The following is a 12,022-nucleotide window of genomic DNA, read 5'->3' as shown; positions in this document are numbered from 1 at the left end:
CTTGCCTTATTTCATTGGTATTATCTCTACACTATATAGCAGTAGTAAGAACACTTGTTTCCATCTACAATATTACTTAAGAGTCTTAATGCAGATTACCTTTAAAGGTTGAAGAACTCCCTCTTTTTCTAATTGTTCAGTTATTATCATGAATTGGTATTGAGTTTTTTCAAGTGTTTCTTCTGCATCCATTAAGTAATCATAATGGATTTTGATTTTCATTAGCTAATGTGTATTAAATTTAGTTTCTTTTTTAACATAAAGCAATCCTTGCATTCCTGGGATAAGTCCCACTTGTGCATGGTGTGTTATTCTTTTTATGCAATACTGAACAGTTAGCTGATATTTTGCTAAAAATTTTGTTCATGAAAGATATTCATTTCTAGGTTCCTTTTCTTAAAAATATCTTTATGATTTGATATCAGGGTAACACTGCCCTTATAAAATGACTTAGGAAATGATTACCCCCTTATTTCACTAAAGAGTTGGTGTGGAAATGGCAATTTTTTCTTCCTCAAATGTTTTGGAGAATTGACAAGAGCTTATTGGTGTAGCTGCCAAGTTCCACAGAGAGTCTAGGGAAGTGTCCAGACCTGGTTAGTATAGCTATAGGACAGGGGGATGGGCGGACTGGCATTTCTCTGGGCAAGAAGCAGAGAAAATAAACATCACCATATACCCTGCCATCCAACAGGACCTATATGGCCCTTGGGGATATTTAAGGTACTCATTCCCTTATAGATTAGATCATTGTAGCCTGCAAGGAAGCTTGGTTTGATCTCTGGGCATGTGAGATTCTGGAAATCTATAGAAGAGTTACAACAAATTCTTAGGGAGGTGGAATGAGACAGGTCACCTACGCTCCTGTCTTTGAAGGCCCTGATCAGGTCATATTCACTGCAGGAATGAAAGCCGAGATACTGCAGTCTACCCCCAGCACCTGGTATGGGACACTGGTATCCATACTGAGCCCAGTCATGGGACAAGATACTTATGACATTGGGTAAGCCATTGCTGATTTGGGGCAATGGATTTGGCAAAACTGGCAAATCCCAGGAATGGGTACAGGCTGTGGGAAAGACCTGAGACAAAAGGGAGCTCAAAAAGCCAAAACCTATCCCAATCAGCTGTAAAGGGTCCAGTAAAAGTAACCTGAAAGCAAATGTGGTTTCACTTAGTACAGCTGGGACCCACCTGAAAAGATAGACGGGCATCCCAACACTGTGCTGGTTGGCTTGTGGGAAATGTTAAAATATGAACAACAGTTCAGACTGCCCAGCCTGCCCTTACCAGTGCAGGGGCCCTGGTAATGGGAAGGTTAGGGGTGGGTGATTATGAATAAGCCTCTATGGAGTCAGGATATGTGGAAAGACATTTGGGTTTACCAGCAAGAGCCTGAGACAGTCCTTGCTGTTTGCCACATCTTGGCTTATGAAGTGCTGACACCCCCTGGCAATCAGGATACAGTCCTATTCAGGGTGGGTGCCTCCCCGCCCCAGGTATAGGATGCAGGCCAAGACTATCTCCAGGTAAGGAGGAAATGAAGCCTTTATGTTGAGTCTCACTATTCACTGGTCTTCGAGGGGCTCTGGTCGTTACTGGGGCTGTATCTACTCTAATACAGTAACCCTTGGAAGCTTTTTTTGCTTTCTCAGCACTGTAAATGGGGAAATGATTATGATCAAGAAGGTCCCTTTGACACTGCACATTGGACATTCTTCCCCAGGAGAATACAAGGTTTTTATCTCTCCATTACCAGAGAGACAGACTGGGAACAGAAACCTTACAAGGTCAAATTCTGCAAACCTCTATCAGTGAATTCTGCCTTCAGATTAGAGTGATCAAACCAGTGCTGTGGGGAAATGCCAACAGGGAACCATTAAGTCTACAGCCCTGTGAAGAGCAGTAACTGTCAAACAAAATACATTGCTTGGGGGGGCATAAGGAGAGACTCTCCAATAACTGCACTGAGTGGGTATTGTACACCCTGCCCATAGTGTTCTCAACAGCCTGGTATGGCCAATAAAAAAAGCCAGATGACTGATGGTAGACAAGTGTGAACTACCAAGAATTGGACAAGGTGGTGCCCCCTGCCCCATCCATGAGGCTGTGCCCAACACTGTCACTATCTGTCACCTTGGCTATGATCCTAGCAGTATAACTCGCTACACTGGACTTAGGGAAAGCGTTCTTCAGTATACCCCTGGCTGCCGAGTCACAAGATAATTCTGTCTTCTCATGGCAGGGGCCACAGTGGACCTTGTAAGTGTTTCCCCAAGGTTACTTGCACAGCTGTAATTATGTCACTGGATGGCGGCCCTAGATCTGTCCTTGTTCTCTTTCCCCACACCAGTAAAATGGGCTCAATAATTGATGATATAATAACATGTGAAGACTGGCCTCTACTGTAGGACATTTTGTAGACCTTTCTGAAACATCTGTGAGGGAGAAGATGGGTGGTGAACCCACAGGAAACTCAAGGCCCAGGCACTACTTTAAACTTTTTGAGTCCTTCCATTGGGTAAGTTGTGTGTTGTTCCAGAAGCTGTGATTGATAAGGTGCATCTTACCCAACCCCTAAGAACATTAAAGAGATGAAAGCCTTTATAGGAATTTTGGGGTTTGGGAGGACTTTTATTCCCCACCTGGCATAGTGATTCCATCACTTACACAACCTGGAAAAGAAAGTCCCTCATGTGTAGGACTGAGGTCAAAGCAACATCCCTTTTAAGAAGGTGAAAATACTAGTGAAGCAGATTATAACTCCAGGCATCTCCCAAGCAAGGCTACCATTTGAGTTAGATTCACTTTGACTTTGGAAAATAAGGGTCGGGCATTGTGGCAGAAACAGAAGGATCGAGTATCCCTAAGATTTTGGTCTCAGTTCTGGAAGGGAGCAAAAATCCACTAACCCCCATAGTAACAGCTCCAAGCAGTTTATAAAGCACTCCTGCAGGAAGAGCGTCTCATGAAGGAGCAGCATTTTATGATAAGAACTTCCCTTCCTATCAAGAGAAGGGTTGAGAATATGTTCCACCAGCCCACCTCTGCCATGGCTCAAACTTAGTTTGACTAAACTGGCATGCCTGTTTACCAGAGCACCCTGCCCACCGGCCCACTGTCTCCAGAAATGTGGGTGTTACTGGGCCCTATAGAGAATATAGCTCCTTCAGATGCTCCCTCCTCCATTCCTCCGGGGCCCCTGTGTGCAGAGAGGGAATGGGAGACACTCCCACTATTCCTGGTACAGACGTGGGATGTAGCTGGGTCAACCCACCCACAAGATCTGCAGCCCGACACTGACCCCATCTGGATGCAAAGAGGAATGAACTGCAGCAGTGAGCGGGCTGCACTCAGCCCTTTGGCTGGTGATCACCCCTGAGCCCTGGTCCTTAACTCTTTACAGTGACAGCTGGGCCCTCCTAAAGGGATTGCCACTATGACTTGGATAATGGGAAGGTTAGGGGTGGGTGATTATGAATAAGCCTCTATGGAGTCAGGATATGTGGAAAGACATTTGGGTTTACCAGCAAGAGCCTGAGACAGTCCTTGCTGTTTGCCACATCTTGGCTTATAAGGTGCTGACACCCCCTGGCAATCAGGAAGCTGATGCCCCAGCCCAGGTACAAGCCTTAGCAACTGGCCCTACGGTAGATACAGAAAACTGGATGAATAGGAAGAGTGGACACTGTAGCACTCAGGTGGGATGGCATATTGCCAAGGATGCTGGATTGCCCTCGGAATACAGCGCCTCAGTTAGTGAGTGACAGCATGTCCTTTGTGTTCCAAAAAGTACCCAAGGCAACTGCCAGTGGAGTCTAGTGCCATCCACTGGAGTTTTCAGTCAGTGACGAGTTGGCAAATTGACTGTATTGGCCGCCTTCCCATGAGTGAGGGCTCTAAATATGCCTTGGTATGAATGGATATTGTTTCTGGCTGAACCCAAGCTTTCCCTTATCACCATGCAAACCAGACTGCCACCATTAAAGAACACCAGCTTTACTTCTGCCTCAGGACCTCTGCATGCACAGTTTCCTCTGCCTAGAAGACTTCCCCCAGCCCCAGACATCCCCATTGCAGCAGCTCCCCCATTTCTTTTGAGGTCTCAGCTCAAATATCACTGTCTTTTTAGGGACTTCTTGAGAACCCTAGTAAAAAAGCAAGCCAGGTACACCCCAACGCATTAGAGAAGCTGAGTCCTATACACAGATATCTTTGTCAGTAGACAGTGATGAGCGGTCACATTTCAAAGGTAATGTGCAAGACCGAGCAAAATGACACATTATGGAATGGAGGTTCCATCACCTCTATAACCTACAAGCAGCAGGGTAGGAAGAAAGGACAAATGAAATACTAAAGCAGCAGATTAAATTACTAACTTAATTTAATTAGTAAATTATTCAGTAAAACCACCATGGCCAGGTGGAGGAAAGTACTATCCCAGGCTTTAAATTATTTGAATAATCAACCAGTAAAGCCTGTTGCCCTCTGTGCCAAATGGGGATCTTTCCCCAAACACCTGACACTGCAGACATGGAGTCAGAGACTACAGCCATTACCCTGACTCACCACGATCAACAAGCTATGCTGCTGAGAACATCTAGTTGCATCATGCCTAGGTCAGGTGTTAGCTAAAGGAATTTGCACTGGGCCATCCCATCATGATGGGTGACTTTTTGTACCTCTGGGTAAGAGGGCTCTACTCACTCCTCACTGGGATCCCATTATCCTGTTGCATGCTAGACCTACTGAAATGCATTATACCTGGAATGGAACATGCACCATTGAAAGAGGGAAGGTGGAGGTCCTGGTTTGACATACACTGCCCCCTGTCCATCTCCTCATGTTTCATCTCCATGGAGCTATCTCCCTGACCAACATGTGCTGAATATACCAGGTCAAATTCCTGCAGCTGCAGCCACATTAACATCTAAGGATCTGCCCACAAGCGCAATTCTTATGGAAGGGAAAGACCTTCCCATACAAGTTCCCATTCATGACCTGTCTTTCCAAGCTTATATTTCCGCCCTTGTGATGTGTGCTCATGAGATGGGTTACTGGAGGAAATACTCTACAGTGGGCCCACTTGTATGCCCAGCAAAGGGTTCATCTACCTGTTGCATATGCGAACAGCTGCCCCACTCCAGCTCCTCAGGACTGGTGGGTATTACTACTCCAGGGAGGGGGTCAGAAAGCCCAAAAGCAGTTCATTAAGGAAGAACAATTAAGCCTATTACTCCTAGTCATCTGATATTGCCAGTCCTGATCCAGGAACCTGGCCTGTGGCATGCACTATCAGTAGCACTGGGCATGGCTATACTTTTTTTGTCAAACTACAGCATCATCCTGCTAACCACAAGGCTCCTAAAAATACTACCATTCCAGCCTGGGGGGCTAAGCTTAGATTTGAAATGGGTTCATATGGCTCACCTGGGCTATGGACATTTGAGCACCTGGGCACCCTTAGGAACAAAACAATCATTCTGACCATAACCAACTCAGATGCACCAGTAATATAGGATGGATATCAAAGAGCTGTGCAGTCACTCTGTCACATCAAAGAACAGCTGTTTCACCCCCAACCATCATGCCACCCAGGTATTTACTGGGCAGCCCCAAATGCTTGTGTGGCACAAATCTTTGGCCTTGGTTTCCATGAAAATGGCTGGGTTTTCCCTGGACACTGGGGAGAATACACCCCGCAGTTACAAAAATTGCCAGTCTCCCTTTCCTCGAGGCCAGATGAGCACATTCTGTCTTCACAGGTACTGTTACCTGGCTGCTGTCTTCGTCTCCTCCATCAGCCTGGAGGACATTATATCACATAGAAAAGCCCTAACTGATTTCACTCCACAGGTCTTGACTGACAGCCAGCAAAACCTGTATTTACTGAACACCGAACTGTCCCTAATAAGAAAAGCTGACCTCATCACAGGATGGCTTTGGACACAGTACAGCCTTGCGAGGAGGCACATGTGCCAGGACCCAGACCCTCCGGTGTTCACACCTGAGGGGTCTGCTAATGTATCACTTTTATTAATAAATCACATGAGGACACAAGTGACCCCCCCCCACCGCACCCCCAGTCTAGGGTCTTAATCAGAGGTTTGGGATCACGAGGCTCTCGGTGAAAAAAGCTGTTACTTATCTTGGGAATCATTACTTTGGTCTGTGTTTTCTCCTGCATGTGCCTCTGCGGTGGTGTCTCCCTCCTGCACAGCCGGAGGGCCGCCAGACGAGCGCCCTCCATGCTAGCGACTTCCTTGCTGACGGTCAGGATTACCTGCCCAAGCGCTGGGCGTGGAAGATGAAAGAGCGTCTTCCGTCTGCTCCCGCGGGGAGGAGCGCTGGACGGGGTGACGGACAGGTCGCGTCCCCTGGTTGACCTGGGAGTGGGAGCTGGGCGGGCCGAAGCTCCTCCCGCTCGCCTGCCCTGGGCACGTGCGCTCTGCGCGCTGTCCCCCGGAGCCCTTTGCAAGGACGCAGCCTTGACTGGGCGATGCGGTGTTGAGGTCATCCGGATGAATACGTGGCTGAGCACAGGTGAGGCCTCCAGTAAACTTTTAAGATTCTGGCAGGCGCCTGTGGAGACTGGCTGCTCTTGTGGCCACTGGGGCCAAGCCTCAGGTGTAAATTCCCTGGTTTAATAAACCTGCCACCTGCCAGTCTGGGGATGGCTGCCTCTCTTAGGGCTCTCCTTGCTCTCCATGCAGAGGGCCAGATTCAGATTCCACCCTAGAAATTCCCAAAGTTGAGAGCCCACAGGGAAGGTTTTTGGCTGTGATTTTCATTTATTTAATAGACGTAAAGGTGTTTATATGTTGTTTCTTCTTTAGCTCGTTTTGGTACTTTGGACCTTTTAAAAAGTTTGTCCGTGTAAACTAAACTTTTGAAATTAATGGCTTAATATTTGTCTTGCCAGTGGGTTTCAGCCCTGGGCAAGTTCGCTATGGATTCAATGTGACCAAAGAAATTGACAGCAAAACGTTCATGGGGTGAAAGGGTTATACCCAACTTTATTTCCAGGTGGCAGGTCAGTCACTAAAATCCCGTTCACTCAGAGCAAGTCTGCATGCAGCAAGCTGGTCTCTCCCCTTGCTTCTGGGCCCCTCTGCCTGCACAGCCGTCCTCTGGGCCTCTGTCCTCGGCACTGCCACCACTCCAGCCTCTGCTCTGCAGCCTTGCAACCCTGCCACTGTGTTGCGCCCAGAGCACTGGGCGGAGCTCTTTATATAGAGTCAACAGCCATGTATTGCCCACAGGTGTGCAGTGAGCTAGTCAACCAGGGCCAGGTGAGAATCCTGGCCACAGGAACTCTCATTTTATTCACAATGTTATTTGTAAGATTACTTTTTTTTCCTTTCGATGTCTGAACTCCAGTAATTTTTCTACTTTCATTTTTGATGTTGATAGATTGTTTCTTTCTCCTGTCTAGCTAAAGTTTTGTCATTTTTGATTTTTGACTTTGGTGTCATTGATTTTCTCTACTGCTTTTTTCAGGTTTGCATTTCATTGATTTATGCTCTTATTTCTTTTTTTTTTTAATACTTACTTTGGGTTTAATTTATTCTAATTGTTTTAGATTCTTAATGTGGAAACTTAGATCATTGGTTTTAGGTGTTTCTTTTTTTTGAATACATATCTTTAAAGATAACAATTTTTCCTCTAAGCATTGTTCTAGTTGCAGCCTACATTTTTGATATGCTGTGTTTTTCATTTTATTTAGCTTGAGATATTTTCCATTTATCTTTTTTTCTTTGACTCAGGTTCATATATTGGAAATATATTGTTTTAATTTGCAAATATTTGGGGAATTTCCAAGTACCTTTCTGCTATTGACATCTAGTTTAATTCTGTTGTGGTTACAGAACATTTTATGGTTCCAACACTTTTACACTTATTAAGACTTATTTAATGGCCCAAAATACAGTCTACCTTAATGGATATTTCATATGCATCTGTAAATAACATAGTCTGTTGGTGATATGGAAGTGTCAATTGGGTCGTGTTGATTGATGCCTTTTAAATCTTATGTTTTTTTACTTATTTTCTATCTACTAATTCTAAGGATTTTTGAGAGAGGAGTGTGGAAATACCCAATTTTAGATTAGCTATTCCTTTTCATTCTATTAAACTTTTTATGTGTTTTGAAGCTCTGTTTGAGGTACATACACATTTATCACTGTAGTTTTCTTTATGAATTGACATTCATCATGAGTTTATATATATCATGAATTGATATGTCTTTACAAAATGTATCTTTATCTCTGCTAACATGCCTTCTTCTGAATCTTAGTCTAATATTAATATAGGAATTCCAGCTCTCATATACTTAGTTTTCATGCATATTTTTTCTATCCTTTAATTTTAATCATTCTCTGTCCTTATATTTAAAATGGATTTCTTATGAGCAGCATATAGTTGGGGTTTGCATTTTTATTTATTCTGACATTTGTATTTTAATTGAGTGTGTGGAATATTTACATTTAATATAATTACTGATAAGGTTGTACACAAATCTTCCATGTTGCTACTTGTTTTCCTTCTGTCCTTTACTTTGCATTTTTTGTTCTATTTCCATTTTCCCGCCTTCTTTTGGGTTAGTCATTCCCACCATTTACATCTTAGCTTTACCTCTGTTTTCCCATGGTTGTCCTCAGGTTTATAAAACTATATATAGCTTATTGTAGTCTATTTTGATATTAACATTTTATATAACAATACACTGTAAGCAAGTACTTCCTTTTCCCCCTCATCCTATTTCCTATTATTGCCATAATTAGACTTTTTTGCACATGTAGTAACCTCTAAAATACATTATTATTATTTTTGTTTTAAACAGTAAATTATCTTTGAAAAAAATTTAAAAACTTTTAAATTTAAACATATATTTACCATTCTAACATTCTTCATTCCATTGTGTGTATAAATTTCCATCCTGTGTCATTTATCTTTCATCTCCAGAACTTCTTTAATATTTTTTGTATTGTCAGTTGGTTGGTGATAAATTCTCCCAACTTTTGTTTTTATGAAACATTATTTAATATGTCTGGGATAGAGAATGATATTTTCACTTGGTAAAGATTTCTTGCTTCATAGTGTTTGCCTTTCATTACTTCTAAGATGTCATAATATTTATTCTGGTTTTTATAGTTTCTGATGAGAAGTTTGAGATTGTTCTTCACTTAGTTTTTCTACATGTAATTATTTATTTGTCCTGGTTGCCTTTATGATTTTTTTTGTTATCACTGGTGTTCAGTAATTTGATTTTGATAAACTCTGGAGTGCCCGTATCTGTATTTATTTTGCTTTGAGTTCTTTGAACTTCTTTGACTTGTGTGTGTGTATGTGTGTGTTAAGTCACATTTGAAAAGTGTTCATTATTTATTCAACTATGTTAAAGGTGTTCTGTTGCTGTTTATTTGTTATTGCTTCTATTATTGTCATTTTTGTCCTCTGTCACTTTAGTTTTTAGGACTCCAAATATACCTATTTCAAAATACTTGATATTTTTCCCCTGCCTATTAGGCTTTGTTCATTTTCATTTGGTCTTTCTTTCTTGCTGTGCTCCATTATTAATAGATTCTACTGCTATTTTTAGATTTAGTGAAATCTTATGCAGTATCTAATCTGCAGTTAATCTCATTTAGTGAACTTTTCACTTAATATATTTTATTTTTCATATCTAGAAATTCCATCTGGCTCTTACATCTTTAATATGTTCATATTTTGCTTTGAATAGTTGAGTGTAGTTACAATAGTTGTTTTAACATTCTTGTTGGCTAATTCCACCATCTCTCATTTCATTACCACCATCAGTTATCACCAGTAACTGTTGTGATATCTAGAGGTGAAAAGCAAGTGAAATGAATACCTCTGCTGTGGATGATTTAGGGAAAGAAATTGCAAACATTTTGCAAATGAAAGTAAAATACTATATTGAACAAGGGTATTGGTTTAATTCTACACGTTGACTTTTAACATTAATCATTCAACTTCCACAATAATGAAAGTTGACCATAGCTATTCCTGAATAAAAAGAAACCAACTCTAAAATAATAACAAAAAACCTGATCTTCCTCCTAGTCATGGCCAACATATTCCTTTCTCTTTGCATGTCTACTAATTTTTGGATACTCATTAGACATTTTGACATTATGTTGTTGAGTATCTGGATTTTGTTTTCTTTCTTTAAAGGTCATTTAATTTTTTAAGAGTCTTTATTTTAACAGGCAGACGTGTTACTGGCAGATCAGTGTAATCCCTTTAACCCTGTTTTGAAAGTTTTCTTTGGGATGGCTGGAGTATCCTTTTATCCCCAGATAAACGCCTATAATTTCTCTACTCTGGCTTGTAGGAACTTAAATATTTCCTCTTCTGATATGAGTGCAGGGAATTGCTCAGTTTCTTACTTTCTGTTCCTTCTTTGCTTGCCTTTTGAAGTATTACTTTACACATCTGTGATCACTTTGTGATGTGCCAAGTTTTCTAGACTAAACAAGATTCCTCAGAGTTCTCTCTTTAGTGCGCTTCCACTTAGAATGTGCTACAAGGGAGAGAGTAGCCATTAGTTGCATGTACACATCTTCTCCCAGTTTATCAATTAAAACTAATCTGGGTATTACTGTAAAGGAATTTCTCAGATAGAATTTAAGCCATAATCAGTTAACTCTGAATTAATCAAAAGGAAGTCATCTGGGATGGGCCTGATTTAATCATATGGAAGCCCTTCAAAGAAGCTTAGGCTTTCCCTAAGGACAGCAACTCCAAAAAACTAGGCCCAGTATTGCTTTCCTATCCCCCTGTGTCTCCTGTTCCTAATTGTCTGCCTGTGAATTTAGTTCAAGCTCTTAGGGTTCCAGCCTGCTCATGGTCTTTCCTTCCTAACTGCCTGCCTGGCTTCAGGCTAACTTTACCAGTCCCTTAAATTTCATAACCCAATTTCTTGTAATAATGATATATAATTAATTAGATATATATATACATATTATTATGTTAGTCATATATATACATACATGTTACGTATAGATCTCTATCCATATTTCTGCCTGGTTACAGACTCATTTCACCAGCCCAAAAACTGTGTAAACCAATTTGTTTTAATAATTTTATACACACACACACACACACAGATTATATATATATATATATATATATATATATATATATATACACAGATATATTTACACACATACATATACATGTGCATTATATATAATATATATATGTACATCTCCATCCTAATCATTCTGCTTCTCTAATTTAACCCTGATGGAAATAACATCCTTGGTGTAATACTTACCAAAACCTAAAAAGTATGTCTTTGCAAATTCCTGAACTCATTTCCTGTGTACCTCCTTTTCTTTTTTACAGAATTCTGGCACACAAATTTCACCTGCTTTAGCATCTTCAAACTCTGACCTTGGTCTCCTGAACTCAACAGGACTACAGGATTCTGTTTGGATTTCTCCTTCCTGTTAATAATTGCTTCCAGTCAGAACACCAGGACTATTGTAAGCTCACCTCACTTTCCCCCTTTTATAAAGTATCATGTTCTATTCAATGTCCACAATCACTTTTTAAAATATTTTGCTTAGCTTTCTAGTTGTTTGGGGTTGGGAGGTGAACTTCTACATCATTACCCACCTAACGTGACTGAAAACAAATCCTTGGTCTAGGTTTTAAAAATATTTTTTTACAATTTTTAATTAAAGACTTAATTTCTTAGAGCAATTTTAGGTTTAGCAAAATTGAGAGAAATGTACAGAGATTTCCCATGTGCCCCTTGTCCCTACACATGCAAACCTCTTCCATCAGCAACATCCTCCATCAAAGTGTTACATTTGTTACAGTTGATAAATATATATACATATGTTGACACATCATAATCCACCCAAATTAATATTTATCATAGAGTTCATTATTGGAATTATATATTCTATGGTTTTGGATGGTTTAGACTTTTTCTAACTGAAAGTTAGACTGTCCTTAGAACTGAAATTTACCATAATCTGCCCCACTG

General features: G+C 41.1%; 1 protein-coding gene across 1 annotated transcript in view; it reads left to right on the top strand.

Moving 5' to 3' along the window:
* The window catches only part of FLRT2 (fibronectin leucine rich transmembrane protein 2), a 216,717-nt gene extending 205,217 nt beyond the window's left edge, over positions 1–11,500 (top strand). The window contains exon 2 of the transcript XR_008992427.1: positions 11,374–11,500. The gene's annotated coding sequence lies outside the window, so the exon portion shown is untranslated. The remainder of the gene's footprint in view (positions 1–11,373) is intronic.
* Positions 11,501–12,022: the final 522 nt, after the last annotated feature.

The sequence above is a fragment of the Manis pentadactyla genome, chromosome 11 (genome assembly GCF_030020395.1).
Source record: "Manis pentadactyla isolate mManPen7 chromosome 11, mManPen7.hap1, whole genome shotgun sequence".
Taxonomy (NCBI): domain Eukaryota; kingdom Metazoa; phylum Chordata; class Mammalia; order Pholidota; family Manidae; genus Manis; species Manis pentadactyla.
This window is presented reverse-complemented; position numbering and strand designations above follow the sequence as displayed.